This window comes from Puntigrus tetrazona, unplaced genomic scaffold (genome assembly GCF_018831695.1).
Source record: "Puntigrus tetrazona isolate hp1 unplaced genomic scaffold, ASM1883169v1 S000000750, whole genome shotgun sequence".
NCBI classification, from domain to species: Eukaryota; Metazoa; Chordata; class Actinopteri; order Cypriniformes; family Cyprinidae; genus Puntigrus; species Puntigrus tetrazona.
The window spans coordinates 57,501-78,692 of record NW_025048359.1 but is presented as its reverse complement, the minus strand read 5'-3'; the positions used below and the strand labels follow the sequence as shown (position 1 = coordinate 78,692).

General features: G+C 37.0%; 1 pseudogene; it reads left to right on the top strand.

The window, feature by feature from the left end:
• Window positions 1-6,134: 6,134 nt before the first annotated feature.
• LOC122335319 overlaps window positions 6,135-21,192 on the top strand; it is a 19,121-nt pseudogene continuing 4,063 nt past the window's right edge.

Below are 21,192 nucleotides of genomic sequence, written 5' to 3'. Positions count from 1 at the left end.
CTGCAGGCAGGGCGCGCGCAGTCCCGAAGCGCTTCCAGTTTATGAACGCGAGAAGAAAGGAAAACGTTAAAAATGCGGCGGGATAAACCCAACGGCTCCCCCGGGTTTGCGTTTTAAATAACCGGGTTTGCAGAGGTAGTAAGTCGCGGTTTTCTCTCGCCTGCCTGCTCGGTGTGCCGTTTTTCGCCGTGTTTACCGCCGCTGTTAGCTTTTAGCTGCCGCAGGTTACCTGAACAGGTAAATAAACGCACACACGGCGAAGTACACACACGGTTGCGCACTTTAACGCTCACACAGCTTGTGTGCGGGATTACGCGTATTAATGCGATGAGATTAGATGTTTCTGAGCGCTGACAGTAAGGCTGAAGCTAGCTCAGCTAACATCAGCTGTCTGTGTATGCACATCATATATGTGTGCTTACATGAGGTGTGTGTGTGTGTGACAGCTGTGGGTGGAGGTGTGGGGCTTTTTGTGTGTGTGTTCTGTGTGCTTCAGCTTGTTGATGTTGAGAATTGTAGAAAATGACAGATGTTTCGTGGCGTGTGTGTGAAACTCTTGTTACACAATATTGTGTGTGTGTGTGTGTGTGTGTGTGTGTGTGTGTGTGTGTGTCATCGATCCTGTATTTACAGTAACATTCAACCTATGTTGATTGGACAAATAAGTAGTTTTAGTGCAGGTCACAAAGTTGTTTATGATGACATACCCGATAACAGATATTTGTTTTGTGTGTCTGTCACTACCTTGTCGCACTTTCCGATCTTATTTTTATATTAAAAACGTTTGCAAAAGTAAAAAACATCCGTTTTAGCTGTAGGCCTATGTTTTGCAGTTCAGATCCTGAATTAGTTTATAGAAAGAGAAGCCTGGATTTGTTTGTGTTCGACCTCTCTCGTGTTATTTTAACCCGTCACTTTATGGTTATTGTTTACAAAAATGAGCTATATACTCAATTTAAACACAATAGATAACATACAGAATGTAAGAAACGTTCAAAAGCATTTCCTGGGTGGAAGAAGCCTTTTTTGTGTGTGTGTGTGTGTGTGTGTGTGTTGTCAAAGAAGCCAGAATTTTTTTCCATTCCAGTAAGATGATAAAGTTGGTCAAGATAAGCCTGGCTTTATGAGACCGGTCTCGTGTGTGAACGTTATTTATTTATTTCCGAGCGTGTCATTTTGAAGCGACGAGCTCGTTTGTGCTCCACACGATGTTAAAACCTATGCAAACCCTGTGGTGTAGTCGGTTACGATGGCGAGGTAACAGCCCGGCTTCTTTTCAGCCTCTAATTATAGTTTTAAAGCAAACTCCTGCTTTGGCCAAGCGAGATTTAAAGGAAAAGCTTCGGCTTCATAAAAAAAAATGTACGCTTGCTTAAAGACACTGACGGATTTGTTTATTCGTCAGATTTGCTCAAGATAAAACCGCCAGGTACAAAACAAACTCAAGGGTGAAAACGCGTTTTTTCAGCAAATTGCATTTTTTGGCTCCTTTAAGACCATGCAAATGCTGTTGTTAAGATCATACGTTGTTTTTTTTTTTTTGTGCATATGTGTGTATGCCTTATTGTTGAAGCTCATGCAAATACTGTAGTATAGTTAGAACGACTGTGTTACACTACGCTCAGCGCTGGGGTTATTTCGGGTGAATATAATCTACAGGTTGTTTTGTTTGTTTCCGTCTTGCGCCACCTGATGACAGGTGGACGAGGCGAATCCTTCTTAGTCACGCGTGACCCGCTGTAAAGCGATCCCACAAGTCCCCGCCGGCGTATCAGGACTCGGTGCAGTCTTTGCATTTTAGGGCCGGACTCGGCCAATGCGCGTTGCTGCAAGCGCTTCCTAAACCGAGGCGCTTCAGCCCGCTGTGATTTGTGCCACCTTGCATACGATCTTTTTTTGCAGTCTGGCGCAGCGGATCTCGGCGCGTTTGTTTCTGGTGTTTCCTCGGCGCTGGCGAGTCAATACTAAGAAGCGCATGCTTGCGCTACACACACCGCTGTGTCAACAGAGGAATGCAAACTGTAAGTGCAGCGTTGTACTAAGTCAGAGGAGGCGCTCCTTGCACCTGGCGCCCACTGTCGGCGCCCTAAGCATACGCATTTGACTCACAAGAGTCATGTAAAGGCTCAAAGCTTTACGGCCCTGGGCGCGCTAATTACCTGCGCTTCTACCTGCTGGCATCTGTTATTTCGCGCCATGTAACCGCTTTATACCCATCAGACTCGCTCAGATACATGCTCATGTAAAGCCCATCTTTGTAGAAAGTGTTATTTTAATATCTGTAATAATGTAGTGTTGGTTTTTTTACTATTTTATAATAAAATTAATTAATGTTTTTATTTTACTTTTTTTTTATTTATTTTGTCATTTTGTCATCTATGTGTCTATATAGTTTTTTTTTTTTTTAGCACTTTAACTGAAACTAAATGAAAATTAGAAATGGGAATACAATTAGAAATTCTAAATAAATGTATATATTTATTTATAGTTTCATGTTTTACACTGTAATTTTAGTTGAAGTCTCATTATGTTTATCCATAATTTAATAAAGCTACAAGAATATTTTTTTTTTTTTTTTTGCAAAAATAACAACAATTTATAACAATTCATTAAACTAAGAAAAGGTCAATGTTAATGTTAATTATTTTTTAATTTTTAAGTAACAAAAATGTTTAATTTGTTATATTAGATTTTATATAAATAAATTATATATATATATATATATATTATTATTATTATTATATTATTATTATTATTATTATTATATTTTTAATATATATATATATATATTATATTATTATTATTTTTTATATATATATATATATATATATATATATATTATATTATTATTATTATTTATTTTTTTAAATATATATATAAAAAGAATAATAATAATACACCATAAACAAACACAACTTCTTTTCAGTGTCAGTAAGTGTAATGTGGTCTATGGAGAGCTTGTACTCTTTTTCTCTGTAAGTGCTGGAGCTTATATCTGGATTATATACGCAGCGCTTGATCTCAGGACAGTGGCACTCGAGCCTGGGGTATTTACACCGCTCTTAAAATAGACCTCGGTGACCAGCCTGAATTAACAGCGAAGCCTGATGGGTTTTAGCGAGATCACACTCGAAACCATCAGGAAGCTCACGGCGATCGCTTAATGAGCTTGTCTAACCCTTATCGGGTCAGGCCGTATATAAAGGCTCCGGTCTCGGACGCAGGATATTCAGGCCGAGCTGCCATGCGGCGCGAATGTTAATGAATTTTGGCGCTTTAGGAGGAGGAGGAGCTTGTTTGCAGCAGGTGATTGAGTGACAGTCGCTGGATAATGATCTTAACACTGACCCGTCCTGTGAGGACGCCCGAATGAGATCAGCGCTGTTAAGAGACCGTTAAATCTACAGCTTTACACCTTTCCGCTGACTAATGGAGAATTCGTGGCGTGTCCGTGAGCTTGCTTTAGTTTTCTAGTTGTAATCTGCTTTTTATCTCCTTTAGAGGTTGGTTGGCTGGGTGATGAGGGCGAAACAGACAAGGACGTTTTTTCAACCAGCTGCATTTATGTGCATTTCAGCAAGTCTCTTTACCTTACATGCAGCCTAATGGTAACTAGCGCGGCTTTTTGAGACTTCAAAACGAATATTTCTGAGCTGAGCGTAGCGCTTAACTTTATATGTCGTTTTTTCAGCAGGTGTTACCTGGAATTACCTGCCTGCTTAATAAAGATATTTTAGTGTTTACTTGCGTCTTTCATATCTTTCGACTTTATTCCATAGGAGGAAGTTTGAATAAGGCGCTGCTTTCTAACTTTTATGCATCAAAATGAACAAAAGTGACTTGTAATGAGTTTTAGTACAATAGTTTATCCTCCCCTCGAGTAGTAAACATTGCAAACTGATTATTAACAGCGATTTCAGCCCGCTCAGTCACACAGATCAATAAAACTACACGAGTTCATCCAGAACGCGCAGAAATAAAACACAAAAATGTCATTTGTTTTGCTCTACTAGCGCTGGGATGTTGATAGTGTGGAGACATCTGCTTTTCGTGGTCCTGTGACGTTTGTTCAGTCCTCTAGTGACACATACATGCATTGTGTGGCATGAAACGATCTCTAGAAAGTTACACCGTTTGACCGAATCCACAGGATGTCAGCAGAACGGGGCCCTATGAAATCCGTTTGATTTTTTTCCCCAAATGTCCTAAACTCTTTTTAATAGTTAAATTCTGTTTTATAAAACAAAAAGCGTGCCTCATTAATAAATCAGTGTGAAAATATATACGCTTGGTCATTTTAATTAAGTTTAATTAAGGTCTAATTTTTTGCATGCATATACAACTTCATTTATTCACTTCTATTTATCTTAGCTTTTAATTATTGAAAATTAAGCGATCTTATTTTTTTGGCAAAGGGGATTTACTATTAAAAATGAAAAACGGGAAGAAATGTTGTCACGATTTATTCCTCCAAAAATAGTTTTTCATCGTTGTAGTGGTAGTAGTAGTGGGCTATGCACATTCTATCGAAAAATAGTAAGAGGCGTGAACGACTTCAAAATAAAGCAGACTTTTATTTTGTCGGCTTGCCGTGAATACCTTTACGGTTCTGTGTGTCTGATGTGACGTTAGTTTTCCTCAAATCAAATGGTAAAATGCTCATTAGGTGTTGTTGGAGATGTTGTTTATGTCCTCGTTCGCATGTCCACGTTCAATGAGTTAATTAAAATTCCATGACATTCTATTGTGAATTCAGTTTTTCTGAGTGGATCCTGTCCGCATTGTCAGCCTCAAGGAAACGATAGGGCCCTCGTGATGTTTATGCGTATTCAAGTATACGTGATTAATTAATTAAATGTATTTATTTTTACATTTTTCAGATTCCATTTTTTCTATTATAATTTTAGCAATAAAAAAGCATGTCGAATCCATTGAGATAATTAAAAGATATTACAAAATTGAACAGAAATGATTGAAAGTTAACAAATTACACTTTAGGGCTTTTATGGTTACACCTATTAATTGCTTATTAGCATAACCCTTATTCTACATTCCTCATCTTACTAACTATTAATAAGCATCAAATTAAGATTCATATTTAATAGTTAATAATTGTTACTTATTCTAAAGTGTTACCCGAGCTGCTTTTAATTTACTTCTTCTAAATGTGGCAGATATTCCTCTTTATATAGTAAATGACATTTTTATTAATAGAACCTATGCTCCATCCTTGTTTTCTGCATTGCATCTGTGTTTAGGTGAGTTTATGTAGAATTATTTTCTTTCTTTCACAGTTATGTTCCTCTCTTTAGTTTGTTCACGTTTTACAGGCTCATGTTTAAATAACACACGCGTGTGTGTGTGCGCGTAGCGTGTGTGTGTGCTGTGTGTGTGCGTGTGGAAAGCAGGCGTGTGTGTGTGTGCGCGTGTGTGTGCGCGTGTGTGTGTGCACGTGTGTGTGTGTGCAGTGTGTGTGTGTGTGCGTGTGTGTGTGTGAGATCGACTCAGGAGAAGGAAGGAAGGGCACAGAATGGGTCACTGAGTTTCGTGTCCTGGCAAAAACAGCGTGTGAAACCTGGCCATTGGTGCGCATTCTGCGTGTGTCACACTCGTCTCTGTGTGTGTCATCTCGACTCCCTTTAGTTCTTTTGGGCGCAAACCCTCGTCTCTAGTTCACCTGTGAAACCCTGTACCTGCACAAAAAAGCTCCTGCAGTGTGCTTTCAGCTCTTCTGGTCTCTGTGATGATGATGATGATGATGATGATGATGATGATGATCTAGGTAAAATGCAGCTTGGTGAAATGGCCTGTAATTTCTACTTTAATTGCGATGCAAGAACAATAGCCTAACCTTCACCGATTGCATCTGACATAAGAATCAAATCAAAAAGAGGAAATCTTTTGCCTATGCGAACTATACAGCGCTAGTTGATGCTGCACAAATTACGATTACAATGCTTTTTTTCTGCAAATGACGCGTTATTTCACAACGTTTTTCGACCCTGACCGCGCTCCGTTTTAGTTGCTGCAATCATGTCATGTTTTTATTTATTTTTTTGTGGACACTGTATTCACGCTGATTTAATTCGGATCAGTCAACGCTCTTTAGCATGAGCGCTCGCAGTCAGCCATAGATAAGAAATAATATCGTCAACTCTATCTGTGTTTGTGTGTTTCAGGCCAGTCTGTCCATCTGGGGATGGGGGGGTCTGGGAGTCGTCCTCTTCCTCATCACTTTTGGACCCTTTGCCATCTTTTATCTGGCCTTCTACATCCTCTGTTTCATTGGCGGGTGAGTGGGAGCGCACGTACTCCTCGTTCGGGCGGCCTGTCTGTTCCCCAGAAGGATGATGCAGTCTCTCTTCTCTGTTTCTAGGGGTTTTGTAGTGCTGCTTTTATTTGGAAAGATAAACTCAGAGAAACACCTGGAAAGGTGTGAACACTCCTACCTGCCATCAACACACACGGCTGTACTGAAGGTAAAACTCTTTAACGTCTGTCTTCCCTTTCATTTATTGTATTTGACGCAGCACGCACAAGCTTTTGTAATGCATTTAACTACTAAAATACAATGTTGATTAAAATGAGTTAAGTTGAAGTTTTTGAGAAGTTAATGTAGTAATAATAATTGAATAACATTTGAAAAATATTTTAATAAAATACTAATACTAAAAACTAATACATGCAGCATTTTTAAAACATGACTTATATATATATATAAAAAAAATATATATATATATATATATATATATATATATATATATATATATATATATATATATATAAAAATATATATATATAAAAATTCTGTCTTACATTTATTTCAGAGTTCTGTTCTGATTTAAAGCTAATTTATTGTTAAAAGCGTGTGGTGTTCAAATAAATGCATAGACCATTAACAGTTGAATTAATCTTTTAAATGTGATCAAACAAAGTTTCCTAGCTAATTTTAGGCCAACATTCTGCTTAATTATTAATTTTGCTAATATTAAAATGTGGAAGAAACTGTGTGTGATTTTTTTTTTTTTTTTTTTTTTTTTTTTTTTTTTAATTTATTTATTTATTTTATTTACCAAGTTAACTTTTATCTTGACGGCTTTTGTCGACACCTTTCAGGTTATGTGTATATATATTATTTTTTAAATTTGGTTGTGTTAAGCTAATTCATTAAGAAACGTTCTTCTCCTAGAGAGAATATATGGTCACTGACATAAACTAGAGTTTCTAATAAACAGGTGTTTTCTGTTTGCGATAACATTTCCTGATAAGTCACGCGCATTAATACCAGAAACGTTTCATAAGGAAGCGAATTGCTGCTTTGTATTTCGTGATGACTTTGGATTGTTTTTCTGAGTTCGAATTCTTTGCGTTCGTCAGGTTTTGGAGGAGATGAAAGCAGAGTCCAAACCCATAAAGATCGACCGCCGGCTGACGGGATCCAGTATCATAGACGAGCCACTGCAGCAGGTACCGCTGAAAGAGCAGCGCCGCGTGTGCGTTTCAGGAACCTGCGGTTTTTCCACTCACGAGTTTCTCTCGGACTGTCGAGCTTTCGCTTCACAAGCGCCGTTTGTTTCGGCTCGTTTCAGAGTTCAGGCTGAGCGCATGACACTCGTTTTCAGTCAGCGGCCTCGCTGTATTTGCATTTATTGCTGCTCAGAGAGGTTTCTAGCGTTATGAAGCCATCATATTGTCTCTGTTTGGCGTTTAGAAAACGGGTTGTTTTACTGTCGTACCTTAGATATGTAAAAGGCGTAGCAGTATCACTTAGACTGTTGCAGAATAGTGGATGGGTTTTATGATTTTAATGTGCAGTGTACTTTTGAACGGCCTCCACGTTGGAGAGTGAAGAGATCGAAAATGTTGCCTAGATAGGCAGCTGTCTCTTTTTGGAACAAGGCTGATGTGTTCAAAAATGGTTCCTGTTTTTTTTTTTGTTTTTTTTTTTGTGGTTTAGTTTCAATAGCCGGTCTGAGTGGACCGGAGTGGCTTGTAGACGTGAGAAAAGACGGAAAAGTATTATGATGTGACCACATTAAAATCTCAGCCCACCGTAAAGAGGTTTTGAGGAAGTTAAAGACGCTCGTGAGCGTGTCAGCAGCTCCGGCTCGCAGTCTTTTCTGCTGAGCTTCACATCTGCTCTGGAATGTCTACCCACAGTCCTTTGCGGTAGCAGCGATGGGTCACTGTGTCTTTGCCAAAAAGAACCTCTTCTAGACAAATACATTTTCTCATGAGGCTTTATGAATCCGAACTTTTTTTTTTTTCCCAAATTCAAATTTATTTTCTCCAATGTTCTAGTTTCCCTTATAATGGTTGAATTATTTTTTATTTTTTATTTTTTGGAAGTTCTGTGTTATTTTTTTGTCTTTATGGGCCTTTTGCAGTTTCATTGATTAAAAAAATATAATTTTAATTTTAATAATATTTAATTTAATATGATACAATTTTTAACTTTTAAAAATTAATGTTACAGAGAAGTTTAGTATATCCCAAGTAAATAATAATAATAATAATAATATAATAATAATGCTTATTGATTATTCAGATTTAACTAGAAAAATAAATAGAAATTAGAGAAAACATTAAGCCTTGTAAATACCCCATCTTTTAAAAATAAAAAAATAGATTTAAATTATACTTGGCATAAAATGGAGTCTAGAGAATAAAGAGAAATTCTGATTAATTGGACAGAAGAAATTTGGTGAAAAAATAAAAGGGATTTCATAATACCCAGAGTCCTATTTATTGCAGAAAATGATGATGTGATCCTCTTCTCAGGTCATTCAGTTCGCTCTGAGGGACTATATCCAGTATTGGTATTACACACTAAGTGACGATGAAACGTTCCTCTTGGAGATCCGTCAGACGGTCCAGAACGCACTCGTTGAGTTCTCCACCAGGTGAGATCAGATGTGCTTTAAAATCTCTGCTGTATCTGCATGTGACCAAACGCTGCATTCAGATGCTACGAGGAGACGCCCCTGCTGAACAAAGTGTTGACATGAAGGCTCCTGTGACTCACCTTTCCTTTCCTCAGGTCTAAAGAGGTGGACTGGCAGCCGTATTTCACCACCAGACTGGTGGACGACTTTGCGACTCATCTGCGTGTTTTCAGGAAAGCTCCAGAGAGGCTGAACGCAGAGAGAAGATCCGAAACAACGTGAGGATTGTTCTCTTCTCTTCTCTGTTCACATCATCTGCAAAAACAAATCAAACTGTTTATCAGCGGCAAGACCGAAACACCAAGGAACCATTAGTTAACGTTAGCTGTTGCATTAGTTAACTTTAACAACGAGTATACATGCATTTAAAATGCGAGGATTCTTTTTGTTACTAAATAAAAGAACTGTGAAAATAATGTGTAAAAAAATTAAATAAAATACAAAAAACATATTAATATTACTGGTTGCCAAATAAACATTTCTGCGTTTCCATTGTTTGTCTTGGTGAATTAATATAACTAAACTAAAACTGTAATGAAAATAAAAGTATACAGACGTATACAAAAATGTGTTAATTAATGATAAAAACAACAAACACACAATTAAATACTAATTTGCACTCAATAATTTAATTTAAAAAAATCATTAAAATCTAACCGTACAATACTAAAATTAAAAGCTTAATCAGAATAGTAATATTAATGCTGTTAAACAATGCATCTAAAAATTTTACATATGTAAACTGTATATTTACGTAAATACAAATGCATGTATATTTTTAAGAAAAATATGTTGTTTATATATTAAATGTGTATATAAAAAACAAATATGAGACTATACGTATATTTTGAAAATACACATTTATATATTATGTATGTGTATATATACAGAACACAAATATGTTATGCAAACAAAAACCTTTATTTTGGATGCAATTAATTATTTGAAGTTTGACAGCAGTGATATTACGTAACAGTAACCGATTTTTAACAGTCCATGTTGACCGAGTGTTAACAAACGAAGTGGTACTGTACAAATGTTACTTCAGTGAAGCGCAAAGTAAAAAAAAGCGAATGCTTCCCGCTCCCTGGCGCAGAGCGTCTTGGGAACGTGTTTGTAGCGAGTCATGGTGTGGGTTTGTGTGTGTTCGTGGCAGGTGACGCTCCAGACGAGTTGCTGGACTCGTTTTTTGAGGCGGAGGTGGAAATGGAGAGGAAGATCTGCAGAGATGTCGTGTGCACGTCACGCAAGGATGAAGAAGGTAACGCGATCGCGGAGGATTCGTGTCTACAGACGCGCCAGTGATTCCAGGCGTGGCAGCATGCTTCTCTAGGGCAGATCTTATAGGGCGGAGCAGTTTAAAGGCCGTTCGCACAAAATATAAACGCAGAAAAGAGCCACGGGTGGAAGAGCGTGTATAAATGTGCCCTGTGAGTATTAGAGAAGCCAGTTGATCGCTTGGTTTAATCACCCTCAGCTCTTTCCAAAACCAGCTCGCTTGTTTCCTGCAGATGTTTTGGTGAATGTTTGCGCTGCCGTCCTCCAGCGGCGCTGATAGAGTTTTCAAAAACACACCATCGAAGTAGATTCTGTGGCTAAGCGTGATTGACAAGCATGAAAACACACCGATTTAATTGAACGTGTGCGTTTTGCAGCCAATTGGACCGTTTTTTTGTAGATGGATCCGAGCTTTTCGATTGAGCAGCTGGAAGTAGCAAATCAGTGCATTTCTAATTAAAAGCGCCACGTCATGCATGCTTTTTTTTATGGTTACTACTGGTGCAGTAAAATGCATCCGGCATTTAATTGGGAGTAATCTCTGATGGCTCCGGGCTGCCTCGCCGTAGGAAGGAAAGACAAAGAGCATCACTTAAAGGAACAGCTTGCAAATTTTGCCGCTATTTGCTCATTGTTTTCAAACCTGTTTGAATTTCTTTGTCTTGGCCGAACAGTAGCAATAATAAAAAAAATTGCTTGGAAGTCCATGGTGACCTGAAACGGCCTGGTTATGAACGTTCTTCTTAAGACATTCATACAGGCTTGGACCTACCGGAGGGTGACTTTATTTTCACTTTAGGGTGAACTATTGCATCAACGCACTATTCGCGCGTACCGTTATCAGCAGAATAAACACATTATTACTATGTAGTACACAAACTGATTTGATGTGTTTGTTGAGTGCTGTCTGGTGTTTGGTGCAGGTTACTCATGGATCTCTGTGAAGTGCTGCTGTATCTGTTACTACCTCCTGGAGATTTCACAACAAGAATATGAGATACTTCCTCAGGGTACGGCTCAATCACCGCGGCTGCTAAATCATTTTATTTCTGGTCAGCTAACTGTAGCATTATTGTTTAAGCAAACACTAACCGTCTTCTCTGCCCTCCGTTGTAATGAGGGCAGAATTAAAGCTATAGCTGTTAAATACTTTTTGTTATTTGAAGTAAAGCTAAAAATAGAATCTAAGATCAAAACTGAAAGCTAAAAACGATTGAAATTAAAACGATTTGAAATGTTAATAAAAGCGGTTATTGACGCTAAATAACAGTGCTCTTAAGACATTTTCTGCAGTATTTTAATGCCTGTATCAAGCTAAAATAAAAAAATAAGATGAAAAGCGTAAATGAAATGTTGTCTTTGGAACTAATTGTAATAAGTTTTAGTGCATAAATTAATAATTCCAATATAAAAGATTTATAAATAGAAATATAATAAAGTTATATTATGTTATTATAAATTATAATATAATAAAAATAATTACACAAAAATGTCACATGACAAAAGTACTAAAACTTAAAATTATATTCATAAAAATAAATACAAAAATAAAATAATGGTAGGAAAAAGTAAAAAGTAAAATATTTATTATTATTAAATATATAAAATAACATTTTTATAATTTAAACAACTGCGAAAGAACTTTCCTAAAAACACTATTTGGAAAATGTCTAAATTATTCTCTGTGGAAATTGGCGTTCTGCGCTACATTGACGTTGTTGATTAACTGTCCCGCCAGGAAGTCCTGGCCAGAGGAGTTCTGCTGCCCTTAATTAACCAGCTGAGTGACCCTGATTACATCAACCAGTTCATCATCTGGATGGTGAGACCTGCACGGTTTTACGCTCCGAGCGCGTCGTGAGTTACCTTTAAGATGTTTTGTGTGTTTAGATTCGTGACTCCAGCTGTAACTACGAGGCCTTCTTGAACATCTTAAAGCTGACAGACAAAGTGGCCGAGCTGGAGGCCGTCAAAGACAAAGTCCTGGAGGAGCTTCAGTACCTCCGCTCTCTGGACACTGGAGCAGACGGTACACACACACACACACAGACACACACACAGACTCACAGACACACACACACACACACACACACACACACACACACACACACACACACACACACACACACACACAGACACACACACAGACTCACAGACACACACACACACACACACACACACACAGACACACACACACACACACACAGACACACACACAGACTCACAGACACAGACACACACACACACACACACACACACACACAGACACACACAGACACACACACACACACACACACACACACACACACACGCACACACAGACACACACACACAGACACTCACAGACACAGACACACACACACTCACCGCGCACACAGACACACATGAGACACAGACACACACACACACACGCACACACAGACACAGACACACACTCACACACTCACACACTCACGCGCACACAGACACACGCGCACACAGACACACGCAGACACAGACAGACACACACACACACACACGCATGCACGCAGACGGTGCACGCACACACGCACACGCACACACACACACACACACACACACACACACACACGCACGCAGACGGTACACGCACACGCATGCACGCAGACAGTGCACGCGCACGCACGCGCACACACACACGCACGCACGCAGACGGTACATGCACACACACACACACACATTCAGCGTTAAGGGTTTTTTCAGTCGGTTGGAAAATAAATAATGAATTCCGGGGTTTGTTTTGGAAAATTTGAGAGTAGATGCTAGGCTTTCTAATAACAAACACTGTTTACTCTTTTTTTCTCTCTCTGTCCACATTCAACAGATATCAACTATATAAAGAATCAAATCAATAGTTTGCTCTTTGTGAAGAAAATCTGTGAAACACGGATACAAAGGCTACAATCAGGGAAGGTAAACAAATCTCTCCTGTTTCTCTCACATTTGCTTTATTATAATCCATGAATATTCATTAATAACATTTATTTTATTTATATATATATATATATATATATATATATATATATATATATATATATATATATATATATACGTGTATATGTGTATATATATGTATATATATGTATATGAATTAAAATTCTTCAATAATGATCATTTAAGCATAAACAGTAGTGTAAATGAGACATGTGAAATAATTCCTCTTAATCAGGGTTATTATAGTTAACTGAAACTAAAACCATTGTAAACGTTTTCATTTCTTGAAATAATAAGACTGAACTGAAATTAAAAATATATACATATTTTTGAGCTGGTTGCCAAAGCAACATTTCTCTGTTTAATTTTACTTGCTGTACTTTAATAACTAAAACTGAAATATAAATGAATAAAAACTCTACAGTATCTAAGAATGTATGACAAATTAATATGTAATATAATTGTAATTAAAATTAAATATTAATTGCATTTATATCAATTATATTAATTATCAGTTCATTATTACATAAAATTATACGTTAATATAATTAATATTAATAGGTACTTTAAGTATTGTTGGGTATTTTTGTACTATTAATACAGAAATGTTTTTTTTCCAAAACCATTAGTTGTAGTTCTGTATTTTTCCAAAATATTCTAAATATTGTTATTAATAATGATGTTGATTACTGAAATACAGAAATCACTTTTTTTCTAAAATATGATAAAATGCATAATAAAACTGAATATACTTTGTATATAAATGAGTACGTTTTTACCAGCAATTAATCATGTAAATAAACACCTTTTTTTTCCAAACAGGAAGTGGACGCATTGAAACTTGCAGCTAATTTTGGGAAGCTGTGTGTGATTCCACTGGAACATATATTAGTGCACAACATCGCTCTGCAGTTCTTCATGGGTGAGTCGAGGCAGATGCACACCGTCCCTTCTCTCTTTGGATGTCCCTCCTCAATGGGTTTCTTGTCTCTAGACTACATGCAGCCCATGGCGGCCAGGCGATCCTGTTCTTCTGGCTGACGGTGGAGGGCTATCGGGTCACGGCCCAGCAGCAGCTGGAGGTCTTACAGAGCAGCCAGAGAGATGGGAAGAGGCAGAGCAGCCAGACCACCAAAGGCCTGCTGAGAGCCGCCGCGCATCTACTCGACCAGTACCTGTCCGAGAAGGTGAGGGGATGGAAGTTGACCGGTAAGAAGGAGCGAAGGGTCCGTGAAGCCATGTTTGACAGGCGTGTTTCCCGCTCAGGCCTCTCCCAGGGTGCAGGTGGACTAAGCGCCAGTAACCAGGCTGGCTCAGAAACTCAACAAAGAGGATCCCACACCAGAGATATTTGATGAAATCCAGAAAAAGGTAGTGACTGAGGCTTCGCTGAGCATACATGTGACCCAGGAGCGCAAAACCAGGGCATTCTTGGGCATTGAGATTCATGCATGATCTGAAAGCGCTTGTTTTTTTTTTGTTAGGATAGGGGCAAAATCTGGAATCTGAGGGTGTGAAATGACCTTTTTAAGTTCGTAGCAATGCATATTACTAATAACAAAAAAAAGTTTTGATATATCTACAGTAGTAACTATAGTAGTAGTTCATGAAACAATGATTTTTGCCATTAAAGAAAATTCATAATTTTGACTCTTATATTATATAAAATATTACCTATAATAACAATATTAATTAGAATGAAGATAATGATGATGATGATGATGATATTCATAATAATAATCATTATTAGTAATCAGTTAAAATTATTATTAACTTCTTTGTAGGTCGGAAGTATTATAACAAAAGAAAAAAACAATCATAAATATTAGTAATTTCAATATTGCTATGTAAAATAATAAATGCAACAACAAAAATCTTATTTTTTTATTGTTTTTAATTTATTATATATTTGTAATTAATATATAAGAAATATAATGTATTTATATATTTAAATAATAAAAACATAATTATTTTTTAAATTACATTTATGAAAATATAATATAAACTTCATATCAGTAGTCTTATTGTAATAATATTTGGATTCATTTCATTTTTATGGATTTATTATTATTATTATTATTATTATTATTATTATTAATACTAATACTAATAATAGCAAATACAATTATTAAAATAAAATAAAATGTTAATGGACTGTAAATGAAAAAATAAGTCTCTTTAAATCAGCTTAATACGTGACACTAAAGACTGCATTAATGATGCTGAAAATTCAGCTTTGATTGCAGCAATAAATTACATATTAACATATATTCACATAGAAAACATGTTATTTTAAATGGTAAAACATGTTTGATCAAATAAATGCGGCCTTGGTGAGCAAAAGAGTTAATAGAAAAATCTCACCGACCTAAAACTTTTGAACAGTAGTCTATACAAGTGTGGTTTAAGATTTGTGATGGTTTTGACCAATATATCTATTAAAAGGCCCGTTGAATTAGCTCTCCGTGTTCCTCAGGTGTATGATACGATGTTATGGATGAGAGGTTTTACCCATCGTTTAAGCAGCACCCGCTGTCACGTGAGGATGCTGGCCGAGCTGGACATGCTGAAAGAGCCCAGTTACAGAGGGTCGGACGACGGGGACGGAGGTGACCAACGCACAGACCAGATCGGCCTTCAATGAGCCTCCATACACATCCCCTCCTAAAACTCACTCATGTTTCTCTGTTTCTCCAGAGTCGTTTAACGGGTCTCCAACAGGAAGCATTAACTTAGTATGTCAAATAAAGCCTCTCGTCGGCAGTGTTTACATATGTCAGGTGCGTTCGGTCGGTTTCTAACGCTGGTGTTTTCTAGTCATTAGATGATCTCAGCAGCGGCAGCGTGGACGAGTCTGCTCAGCTCCACGCCTTCATCTCTGATACGGGTGAGACTTTTATCTGCTCCTAAGCATTTTTAAAAGTTTTAAGGTGAAAGTGACCGTCAAAGTCATGTCGTTTTTTTTTGCTTGTAGGTTACATCAGCATGGTAGAAATGTTGTTCGTTTGCGTCTGCGTTACGTTGGTTACTACAACAGTGTCTTAAAAAATCATTAGCATCAAAAGCAGGAATAAAAAATACATTTTGTTACGCTCAGAGATAATCGAAGGGGTCGCCAGATGTCGATGTTGTCTTAATGCCAATACTGGCGTGTAAAACGCACGTCTCTCTTCACAGAAAGCCGTTTTGTTGCATGTTTCTTTAAATGCAAATTAGCTGCGCTGACCCCGCCCCTCTCTGCTGAGCCGTGAAGCACGATCACGAATGGTTCACAGAGATGCATGTACATAGACATTCCCTTCAAAAACACACATAAGGCCCAGATGTTTGAAGTAAACGACGAATGCTGTGTTGCGTCCAACAACAAAACAGCTCAGCCTCTTTCTTGTCTGCAGTTAGCGTAACTGATTGGTGAAATATGAGCTCTCTAAGAAGTGCCTGGGTTTAATTGAATGTTAGCAGTGACTCGCGTGAATGGTAATGGTCTGTGTGTGATTTTCAAAGGACTAGTTCACTTTCAAATGAAAAGGTCCTGATGATTTACTCTCCCCAGCGCCATCCAAGATGTTTGTGTGTTTCTTCCTTCAGTCGAAAAAAGAAATGGAGGTTTTTGATGAAAACATCCCGGCATGGATGCACTCCAGTGCAAGGCGCAGCTTCAAAGGGCTGTAGTGAATCAATCGGTCATTTGAGTATAAATAAATGAACGCTTTATAAACACACACACGCTCGAGGTAGGTGGAACCACCAAATCGCTGTTTGTTCAGCGACACCTATTCAAAAGCCTTTGTGTTGGTTTGTTTAAAATGAGCGTTTCTCGCGCGTACCCTGGATGTGAAAAAAGATTGTCCTTTTCACCGCAAAGACACGTTACGTGTATCTCAGTGCAGAGCGAGGCAGGCATCTGTGTTTTAGATATTTTTTTTTTTGAAATGGCCGATTGTTTCTCTAGACGGGATCCTTATTCATCGCCTGGTATCGTTTACAGCTCCTTGAAGCTTCCGACCGCTTGAAATTCACTAAACCCTTTGTGATGTTTTCATCCAAAACTTCGTTATATTATCAGGAAAAGTGAACTGATCCTTTATTGAGCTGTTCGGCGTGCGTGCTGGTGATCTCTCCTCTTCCTAGTCACCGCTTCTCATTTTCAAGCATTTATTTGAAGGAGCGACACTTCTCCCCGCCACTTTACGTTCGCTCTTATCGTGACACTATCATTTCATCAGCTTTATTTCTTTATTTTCTTACTTTCATCTTTTTTCCTCTCCCTGTCCCACTGTGGCTTGGTCTCGTTGTCTCTCTCTGCTGTGTGTCTTTCTCGTGCTCCTCGTTCTCTTTCCCCTGCCATCGTTTCCATCGCTCCCGCCTCTCTCTCCCGGCGTGCACAGCTGATGCTTTCTAAACCAACTTCCTGTGGCAGGCGTGTGTAACGATCACGGAAGACGTGACGCTCTCTACACACCATCACCGTCATACGCAAGAACTCGGACGGCAGCGAGGACATCTGGAAGACGTACCGCCGCTACAGCGATTTCCACGACTTCCACATGCGCATCACAGAACAGGTGACACAGATTTTATGCTGTGTTTCTACACATGACAGTAAAAAAAGGTCATTAAAGTCTGCGTATGGTAATGGAAGCACAGCTTAGATCAACATGGCAGAAATGATGTCGGAAATCACTTTGTCTTTATTATATTGTTGCTTTATTGTGATTTATTGGTGTTTAACACACTTTACCATGTTTAAAAACACTCCAAAAAAGAATTAAAAACAAAATAAACTTAAAAAAATATATATATATATAATATATATATATATATATATATATATATATATATATAATTTTTTAATTTATAAAAAATAAAATAAAAAATAAAAAATGTATAGTATTTATATATATATATATATATATATATATATATATTATATATATATTTATATATATATATATTATTTATATTATTTATATTTATATATATATATATATATATATATATATATATTTTTATATATATATATATATATATATATATATATATATATATATATATATATATATATATTATATTATTTATATTATTATTATTATTTTTTTTATATAAATTTATACATAAATATGTGTATATTATTATTTTATTTTTATTTATTATATATCCAAATGTATATATCCAAATTCTAGGTAGTAAAATTGTTAATTTACTATAATAAATAATTTATAGTAGTAGTATTACTATAGTACATTACAAGATGTACAATAAACTGCAGAAATGTAACTTTTTCCCCTTAATAAAAAAAATGCTTACGTTACAAATAATGTTAATATTTTACCTCACCTCTCATTTTAGAAATATAATAAATGTATAAAAAAATATATTATTATACGTTGTTTTATAAATGTCATCAAAATAGGTATTTTTACACTTGCAAAATATATTTACACTTACACTTTACACCTATAAATAAAAAAAAAAAACCACTATTAATAATTTATATTGTGTTGAACAATTTTGGTAGTGCCATGAATTATTAGCCAAAATAGTTAAAGTGTTTATTAAATGAAAATGCTCAGAGACTTGTGGATCCTGTCGACTTGCATTGAAGTTCTGTAGTCTTGAGTTTTGCAAACACAGAGTCCTGGAGTTATTATATGTCTTTTGTCTGTGCACGCTCTGATTTAATTGGGTTTGACAGATGTGAAGTTTTCTAACCCATCTGTCCGTTTTTAGTTTGAGAGCCTCGGTCCGATTCTCAAGCTTCCTGGCAAGAAGACCTTTAACAACATGGACAGGGAGTTTTTGGAGAAGAGGAAAAAGGACCTGAACGCTTATTTGCAGGTGGGTCAGCTCGGGACTGCTGTTTATTTTGGGTTCTGCTGGCTCAGGTGTGCTGAGAGCTGGGTTTGTCTTACAGCTGCTGTTGAATCCTGAGATGATGAAGGCCTGTCCCATGCTGATCCCCTACGTCTATGACTTCCTGGAGAACAAAGCCTACAGCAAGGGCAAAGGAGACTTTGCACGCAAGGTGAGGAAAGCACATAATGGGTGGGGGACTCGGCTCATAAAATGATATCTTGGCATGAAACTAAATTTGCAATGCATTACATTTAATCGTTTTCATTTATATGCTCCAACATAAAATGTTAAAAAAAGTCTCTTCTGCTCACGAAAGCTGCATGTTTTTAATCGGAAATGCAGTTTTCTGTTTGAATATATGTTAAAATGTCATTTATTTCTGTGATGATTCCTTGATTTAATATAAATGGGCTTTTATTTGATAAAGAAGCTTTTGTAAATAGGGATGCACCAAATGTTCGACAGCCCGAAAATAACCGAGAAGACCAAATAAATGATGCCGAGCAATGATGTTATGTTTGTGCTCGTGCAGAACTCTGTAACATTAAAAGTTTTAGAATAAAATAAGAAAAGACAAAAATAATGCTAATAATAATTACAGTAACTCTGTTGCTACATTTATTGTAGCGCTCCGTTCTAGTTAGGATCAGTGATATTTATAATGTTTTGAAAGCATTCTCTTTCTGCGTTCTGCATTTTATTTCATTGATTTCTTTTATTTACATTTTATTCAAGAGGAGGGGTCTCAAAAATGGCCAAAAACACATTTATTTGAGAGAACTGTTTAATGCTGAAGTAGCTATTGTTAAATTGCTGTTTTGTGTATTTTTATTTTATTTTTATTTTTGGAAAAGCATATTTTGGCTATTTCATTTATGCAATTTATTTTTTTGTACAAAATATATCTGGAAAGTGGTATTCGTCCTTCTGTCCAGTTTCTCATTTTGTTCGGTTTCATCTATGGCCAAGGAGTTTTCATTTCGGTGCATCCCTAATTATAAATATCTTTACTGCCACCTTTGATTGGTTTAAAGCATCCTTGCATAATAAAAGTATGACTTAATTTTTTTTATTTTATTTTATTTTATATTAATAAATTACATTGACTTCAGAAACAATAGTGTATAATTTTAATGCTTTTTTTTTTTTCCTTTTTTTAAGCAATATTGCAATCTAATCTATGCACTGAATTTTTTTATGAAATCCCATAGATTTCATCTAACAAGCTGCATTACTTTGACACCCTTTAGGTAAACAGATGGATACATGCACGTTACATTTAGTCATTTAGCAGATGCTTTTATCCAAAGCGACTTAAAAATGAGGATGGCAGTGGAAGCAATCAAAATCAACAAAATATCTATATCTCTCTCTCTATATATATATATATATATATATATGGGTAGTCTGTATTCCAGAACAGTCTGAATTGTCAACAGCAAAGACACGATCCGAATGCTGCAGTTGATGAAATCCATGTAATTACTCCCTGTATTACTCCAGAGGGGCAGCGGAGTTGTTGTCTTTTCGGATTCGCCGTTTTTTTTGTAAACTTGTCCTGTTCTCTGGACTCGGACAGATGGACACGTTTGTGAACCCTCTCCGGAGCTCCATGCGGAATGTGTCCAATGCCGTGAAGTCACTGCCGGACAGCCTGGCCGAGGGGGTGTCCAAAGTCTCGGCGGACATGGGCCGCATGTCTGAGAAACTTGGCCAGGATATTAAACAGTCCATATTTAAGGTAGAGCACGCCTGGAGAGTCTCAGCACAGCGAGAAGTGCGCAGAGGACCAGAGACCCGGCAAACTGGACGCCTTGCATGTTACCTGTTTTTATGTAACTGCCAAACGTAGTCTGTGCCGTTTAGCAATCATGTAGGCGAAACATTTGCACCGCTTTTTTTATAAATGCGTGCCGTTGACTGCGGACGTGTCTGATCCCCAGGTGCCTCCTTTAATCGCAAAGTCTGACATCGACCCCGAACACTGCCGCGTCTCGGCTCAGCTGGACGACAATGTGAGTCAACATCAGATCAGTGTGTGTGAAGGTGCTGAGAAATAATGCTATTTTAGTCATTGTACCAAGAAATTCATTATATCTAGCTTTGATATAATGTTTAAAAATATATAATATAATTTTAATTAAAAATCAAATATAATGTA